The sequence below is a fragment of the Pezoporus occidentalis genome, unplaced genomic scaffold (genome assembly GCF_034315485.1).
Source record: "Pezoporus occidentalis ecotype Australia unplaced genomic scaffold, CSIRO_AGI_Poc_V1 ctg142, whole genome shotgun sequence".
Taxonomy (NCBI): Eukaryota; Metazoa; Chordata; class Aves; order Psittaciformes; family Psittacidae; genus Pezoporus; species Pezoporus occidentalis.
Window position 1 is genome coordinate 1787675 of NW_026913230.1, and position 6783 is coordinate 1794457.

At 46.3% G+C, this 6783-nt stretch overlaps 1 long non-coding RNA gene across 1 annotated transcript; it reads left to right on the forward strand.

Moving 5' to 3' along the window:
- The first annotated feature begins 491 nt into the window (after window positions 1-491).
- LOC134159245 (uncharacterized) lies at window positions 492-6555 on the forward strand. Its single transcript, XR_009963085.1, has 2 exons — window positions 492-606; window positions 4285-6555. It is a non-coding gene; the product is annotated as an uncharacterized LOC134159245 (long non-coding RNA).
- The last annotated feature ends 228 nt before the right edge of the window (window positions 6556-6783 follow it).

Genomic DNA, 6783 nt, shown 5'->3' on the forward strand with positions numbered 1-6783 from the left:
TTAATACAAGTTCCACTGCTGCAGAGAAAACGCGTTCCTCCAGCAAGAGCAGTTCAACACATGCTTAAAACAAAAGAACTATGAGGGGTTTAGTTTAAAAGTGGTTACAACCTAATGGAGGGACATTTGAAAGAGCACTCTAAGGTGGGGCTTAGTGCTCCCCAAAACAGGTAACAACAAAGCAGCTTCAAGGTAATGGTGCCACAAAGTCTGAGAAGCCTCGGGGACCAAATAGTGGTCTGCTGCGATGCCTGCAAGGATGGAGCACGAACACTCAAAGCAGACAGGCACAGCAGGTGCCTGTTGTTTAAAATCAGCCTTTTCTCCTTAAAACACCCTGGTTTGAGCAGGTGGGACCCAGGTCAGAGCAGCTGAAAAGGTGTTTGCGATTAGGGGCTGAGCGCTTCTCGCCACAGCTGTCCCTCATTGTGGGGTAATGGGCTTAGTAGGGATGGGAAGCAGCACGGGTGAGGCTGTGGTTACCCGGTGGGAAGATGTCGGCTATGGTGGTTCCCTGCAGCCAGAGAGGAGGGATTTCTTAACCCTGAGGGCTGACGGTAGCAGGATCCTGCACAGAAGGCTTCCCAAGGAGCTGCCCTGCCAACAGTGAGTGAATGGTGTGGAAACATCCTTGAGTTGATAGAGGAAAACGCGGGAGAGGGCGAAAGGGGCTGGGTGAGAGGAGGTGGTGCTGGGCTCTGGGACCAGCCTTGGCGTGGTGGCCCTCCCTGGCTGCCCAGCGTCGGTGTTTTAGCGCTGCGACAGGCTGGCTGCTCTCGCCCAGCAGGAAAAGTCAATTATATGCTTTTAGGTACAAGAAATGCTCTATTTTGACCTCAAAATCACGATTTTTAATCGGGTGTTAGGTGAACTTCATGGTGCATGTTACTTGTTTTATTAATGCCTTATAGTTCTGTGGTTCTCATAAGCAGGGTTTCAGATTAATTTGTTGTTTTGTTTGCTAACGCCTCATGGTGGGACTTTTGAAATGAATGTGAACCTGTTACTGAATTATAATGGAGCAATTATGAAAATAACGTGTTTATCACAACTGTTGTTGGGCTAACAAAGAAGCAGCTGTTAATGCCCTGCCCACCTTTGCTGGTGTATCAAGAGAAGATGTGGTTTGGAATACCGAATTGTATGCTCAGGTTAATATTTGGGGAGAAACTTCACTCTTCCCTGAGATGTGAATACTTACTTTGGAGCAAAACCCCCTTTCCTAATGGAGCTGAACACAGAGCACAAACTTGCTTTGGTTTTTATTCAGAAATTGTTGTTTGCTTGGGGTTTTTCTTCCTTTTTTTTCTTGTGGATTTCAAACACTTTCGAGGCTCCCTAATGAAAAATGTTACCACCCCCTAACCTTTGCTTCTCACTGAAGCCAGCTCTGACCCTCGGGCAGGTGTGTCCTGTTGCTCTGAGTTTCATAAAGCTTTATTGGTCTCTTTAGCTATAATGAGCACCTGGAGATGAGAGCATCTCCTCCTACAGAACAGCAAAGAATCTGTTTGAATCAGGCATTTAAATGATTCTTTTTCTTTCTCTTAGTCATTGTCTGCATTTTTTCATGTTGCTCCTATTTCTCCAAAGGCTTCTCTGCTTCCTGGCACTGATTTCGTTCAGGTGCTTGATAAGGTCTGAATGCTTGGGAAAGACAATACAGGGCATGACCTAGGTATGGTTTGTTTTTTTTTTTCATAGAAAATAAAATTAATACAATTACTATAGCAAAAGCACTCATCCCTTTTTTAAAACATTGAGCTGGATCTGTTCCTCGTGGCTCTTACCTTCAGACCACAATGTAAAGTTTCTTTCTCTAAAGCATCTCATGGCAACAGAGCTATTGCTGTGGAAGTTACTGCCCTGTCTGGAGAGGGGTGTGAACTGGTGCACTGAAAAGGGGGACAGTGATAAACTTGATGTGTTATTGATTCGGTATCTGGTGGTTTAAGTCTGCTACAGAAATGGGCATATCTGCCCTCTCAACTCTGCTGTGGTGTTCAGCCCTTTGGCTCCAGCTAGCTCAGGGAGGCTGTGGAGATGGGGAACTTCTAGCTCAGGGTATCTTGTTTGAGAAGGGGAAGGTCTCATGAACCTGCTTGTGCTCATTGCTTTGAGTACTTTTGAGTATGGGCTGGGAGCATCTTGCCCCTTAGGAAGAGGAATCTGGCTAAAGCAGGCAAATAAATTGTATAGCTCCTTTCAGGCTCATCTTGAAGGCTGCTACCTCCTGGCAGTACGTGTAACCCTGAATGCTTTTGTATAGAGACCTCTTCAGTGGATTTGGTGTTATGATCCTATGTGCAGAGGTAGCCCTGTGAACCTGAGTTGGAAGTAGAGGGATGCTGTTCTTCATGGGGCCTGATCCAGGGGCCTCTGGAGGTGAAAAGCATGAGCAGAGCTGTCACACTCAGTGGGCTGCAGGGCTGGGGGCTGCTCTGGGCAGTTAACCCCCATTCCTTATCTTTGTATGGCTCCGCATGCTCTGAGGCTCTTCCCTTGTGCTGCCAGAACATGCAGCAATCTCATTCCCTGGAGCGTGCCAGCGATGTGAGTGAGTAGGTCCTATCCCCTCTGTTTCCTGTTTGTTTTATTTGGTGTGGTGTTAACCTTTACTCAGTGCACTTATTTACTTCAGGTTTTAATAGTGTGATAAGGTCACAACAAATTTAGTGGGAGGCATTCTGAGCACTTACAGCAATAAATCACAATGTACATCACCCTTGTGTGGCTTAGCCAGAACCAGAGAAATCCAATTTGGTCCATGATATGAAGGCCAAATAAAGCCAGGTGTCATAGTGAGAAAGCTTTGACGTATAGCTCTGAAAGAACCTGCACACTTCTCTATAAATTAACAGCTATTTTGCAGAGCTGACAAGTAGCTGATTCTTGGAACTAGTCCTACTTGTGGCTTCCCCCCCCCTTCCATTCCAGTTCCTTGATCTTTCCTTTTAGCAAATCCAAAGAGGAGAAAAAGCAGTCTGTTCTCTAATGTAGGTTTTAAAACACTGATGGCACGGACACATCTCACAAGTGCGATGAACTTGCTGGTAGCGCATGAAACCCTAGAACCTCTGGGGCTCATGTCTGCAGGAACATTTTCTTACCTATTCCTTTATACACTGGTTTGGGTTGGTTTTTTTTTTCTTAGACAAGACAGGCTCTGCAGGTAGGATCAAACCAGCCTGCAGGTCATCCTAAAAGCTGCCAGGTCCTAGTGACCGGGAGCAAATAGTAGCAAACTCTGTCCAAGAGCTGTAGGTAACGCACAAGGGAATGTGTCGTGGGGCACTGAACTGCACTGGCAGGGAAATGGGCTTGATAACCTGGTGTATATATCCTGCTTTCATGCCTGTTGGTTTATGGCCCCTGCAGTACCCCGGCAGCCCTGCTGTTGTCTGACCTTACCCTGCCTTTAGTCTGGCAAAATTGCTAGGGTGTTTGAGGGAGGAGGAAGGGATTAGTTGAAGGCAGTAAATGTCGGACTCCTGAACTCTCTAAATAACCCAAAAGGAGATTGATTTTGCTGATGTGTAAAGCTCAGCAACCACCTGGGTTTCAAGCTAACATTAAAAATTAAATGCCAGTTTCCATGTTATTAAAGGTGGAATAAAAAGGTGTTGCACCTTACTGCGTTCAGAGCAAGAAAAAGATGTAGAGCTCAGCAATGCAAAGTGCGAAAGTAGCGTGAGGAGGAAGGACACCATCTGCCTGGGTTTCTCCTCGAGAAGTAGTCAAAGAAGGAACACTGAGTGAGAGATGGTGCTGTGATGTCTGCCCAGTTGCAATAGAGCAGTGCCTGGCTGGGCTGTGTGAGCAGCACACCTGATGGATGCTCAGAGCCTCCATAAAAGCAGGCAAGTCAGGTTTTGCCCAGCACTGATGCCTCTCACTCAGTGTCAAACACTCCTTGCAAGAGCAGCTCATGGAGTGATAGATTTAACAGCAGCAAGAACTCATCAAGGTCTGGCTATATCTGATTTAGGTTAATAAAACCTTGCCACTGTGGAAGAATGAATGAATTTGTGTGGGGGCTGTGGGTGAGGCAGAGTTCTCTCTCACCACTGCAAGGGTGTTTTGGGTACGTGTAACCATTGCTGGTTCTACCATTGTAATCCTGAGTCTTTGCCCGATGTCTTTCTGAAAACTGCATTCCTAGAAATGTCTGATTTGTTTGCTTCTGAAGTGTGAGCCTCCTGCCTCCATCTGCATGGGTGGATTTGAATATCTGACCTGCCTGCATGAGGCTGGGAGGAAAGCCAAACCTTTTCTTGTCATCAGACGCTAGGCCTTTTGGAGCAGTGGGGCTGAGAGTGCTGACTGTGTACACAGGACCTGCGTAACCTGATGGAGGTCCCTATGAGAGAACGTGGAAGTGGTCATTCCCTGCTGTGAAACCTGGGGATCAGGGGACACAGGTTTAAATAAAGTGTCCATGCCCTTGCCTCAACCTGCCATAGGTGCAAAGGTATAGCTGTCACTGGCAAAGAATAGCTGAGAGCAACAGAGTCATTGGGAAATAGGGCACTTGCCTTTAGATGGGGTCTGTGCCCCTACCCAAAGCACTGGGCACCAGATGTGATCATGCCACAGGCTGAAAGCTGCAGCTCCAGAGCATCTGGCATGAAGAATAGTGTCTCTCAGTCTTTAATGCCTGACTATTCTGATCATCCTCTTTTAATTTTTTGCTGACTAACTACATCCATAAGTTCTTTGCTCTACTAAAAATCTGCTTAATGCACAGCCATGTTGTAAAGTCAGGCTGCAGTTCCAACATCACTAATCCTAAAAGAAGCATTTGTTCAAAAAAAAAGAGGGATCCATTTCCCTAGGAAATGTGCTTTGATTTACGAAACAGAAAACGTATTCTGAGCCATTCATGTGACAGGTCACTATTTCACCCTTTTGGTGCAGTAAAAGCTTATTCTTTTAATAGGTTTATTGCTTTTTGGTTATTCGCTTCCAAAGGACTCACTTGAGTGCTGCGGCTCTGATGTGGAGTAGAGAAAATTAATTCTTTTTATGGTAGCCTGTTCCTCTCGCAAGCCCTCATTTTAAGTGCAGCTCAACTGCATTACAAATAACAGTATGTGGTCCTAGGGGGAGTACAGAGCCTCTAATTTAATATTGTACCAGAGGCCTCATAATGTCAGTGATGCCAGATCAAGCTTTTCTCTTTCAAGCCCTCCTCCCTGTCCCAAGGGGAGTTGTGAGATACCAGGCTGGCTGTTGCCAATGTGTGTGGATGCTGCTGGGGGTGCTTGTTCATTCTTCTGGGTTTGGGCTTTCTGGTCCTGTGGCATCCCAGAGGCAAATGGAATTTGTCTGCACAGCCCTGGCTTACTTCTGAAACAACTGCTTATTGTTATTTACTGTGGTTCTCTTTCTGCATTGTCAGTTGCCAGACTTAACAAGGGATGCGAGCATCTTATTCCTGCCTGCAGGGCTGGTGGTCATGGGCTGGCTCCTATGGGAGCACATGTGGAACTGGAGGCAATGCTCCGTGAAAGAGGGAAATGGCACTGTTTCAGGATGTCATTTGCAATTAAGCTTGTAGTCGTTACCTTGCTTTGAAAGACTTTGGAAAAGTGTGGGCATATGGACTTCTTCAGGAGTCAGTTGTTTTCTAGAGGCATATTGTGAGTGGTTGATGGGATAGAAATAAGGAAACCAGAGTTCTCCCAAATGGTGAATTGCTTTTGGTTCTCCCATTAACAGAAGGTCTCCCTTTCAAGATTACTTTATTAATTGGGCCTTTTATCATCTCTTACATCACCAAGGAAAGGGAAAAGATATCAGCCACTGTGTGTGGCCTTGCAGACAGCTACCGGCTGCAAAATTGAGCACTTCCCATCAAAAATTAATTAAATTAGCCCAGATTCCATAAGTAATACAGCCAGATCTGCCTGGTACCTCCCAGGAGAAGCACGTTCCAAGTCAAGTGCACCCAGAGACCACATTTGGAAGTGAGGCAATTATTAGTTTAATTCAGTCATCAAATTAATCTTACAGAAGCAGAAAATGCCTGTCGCTGGAGGAGGTGGCAGGAGCATGAAGCACACAGCCTGCTGGGGCTGCAGTGGGGCTGTGGTGGAGGCAGCAAGAGGACAGACACACTGACCGCACTGTCTGACCACCGGCAGTGACCAGAGTGTGTTGGTCTGTTCTCCCCATGCTTTTCTAGATGGGGTTTTATGGTGCCCTCGGTGCCATAAAATCCAAGGGGCATAAACCAGTGGCAGCTTCCCTACCTGCCACAGCTACTGTATAGGATGAGCATGGAGAAGTTAAGACCAGGAACTGGACAGGGCTCCTAGGCAACAACTTGCTTATCAGCCACTGAAAAGAAGCAGTCATGACACCTAAATTAGAGTCTGATAGTAGGTAGTTTGACTGCAGCCCGAAGCATTGCCATGAAATGCATTAAGTGACCTGTCACATGCAGTTTGCTGTTACGCTTATCCTCTGCCCTGGAGACAACTGCGTGCACAGTGAGTTATTTGTAGTGGTAGGGAATTTTTTAAGTAATCATACAGCTTTATGTCTGCTGGAGAGAGCAAGCTGAGATGTGGAGATGCAGCAGAGAGTGTAGCGATGCTCCTTCAATCACGCAAAAGATGTTTTACTTCATGGGCTCTGACCAGTTCCTGAGGAGATGCTGTCTTCTGTGCCTAACACAACAAAACAAGTGTGCTTTCCACAAAGCTTGTGGCTGTTCCACCAAAACCAGTGTGACTGTTAATGCGGTTACAGAGGGTGCAGGCTTGCCCATGCTTTGGT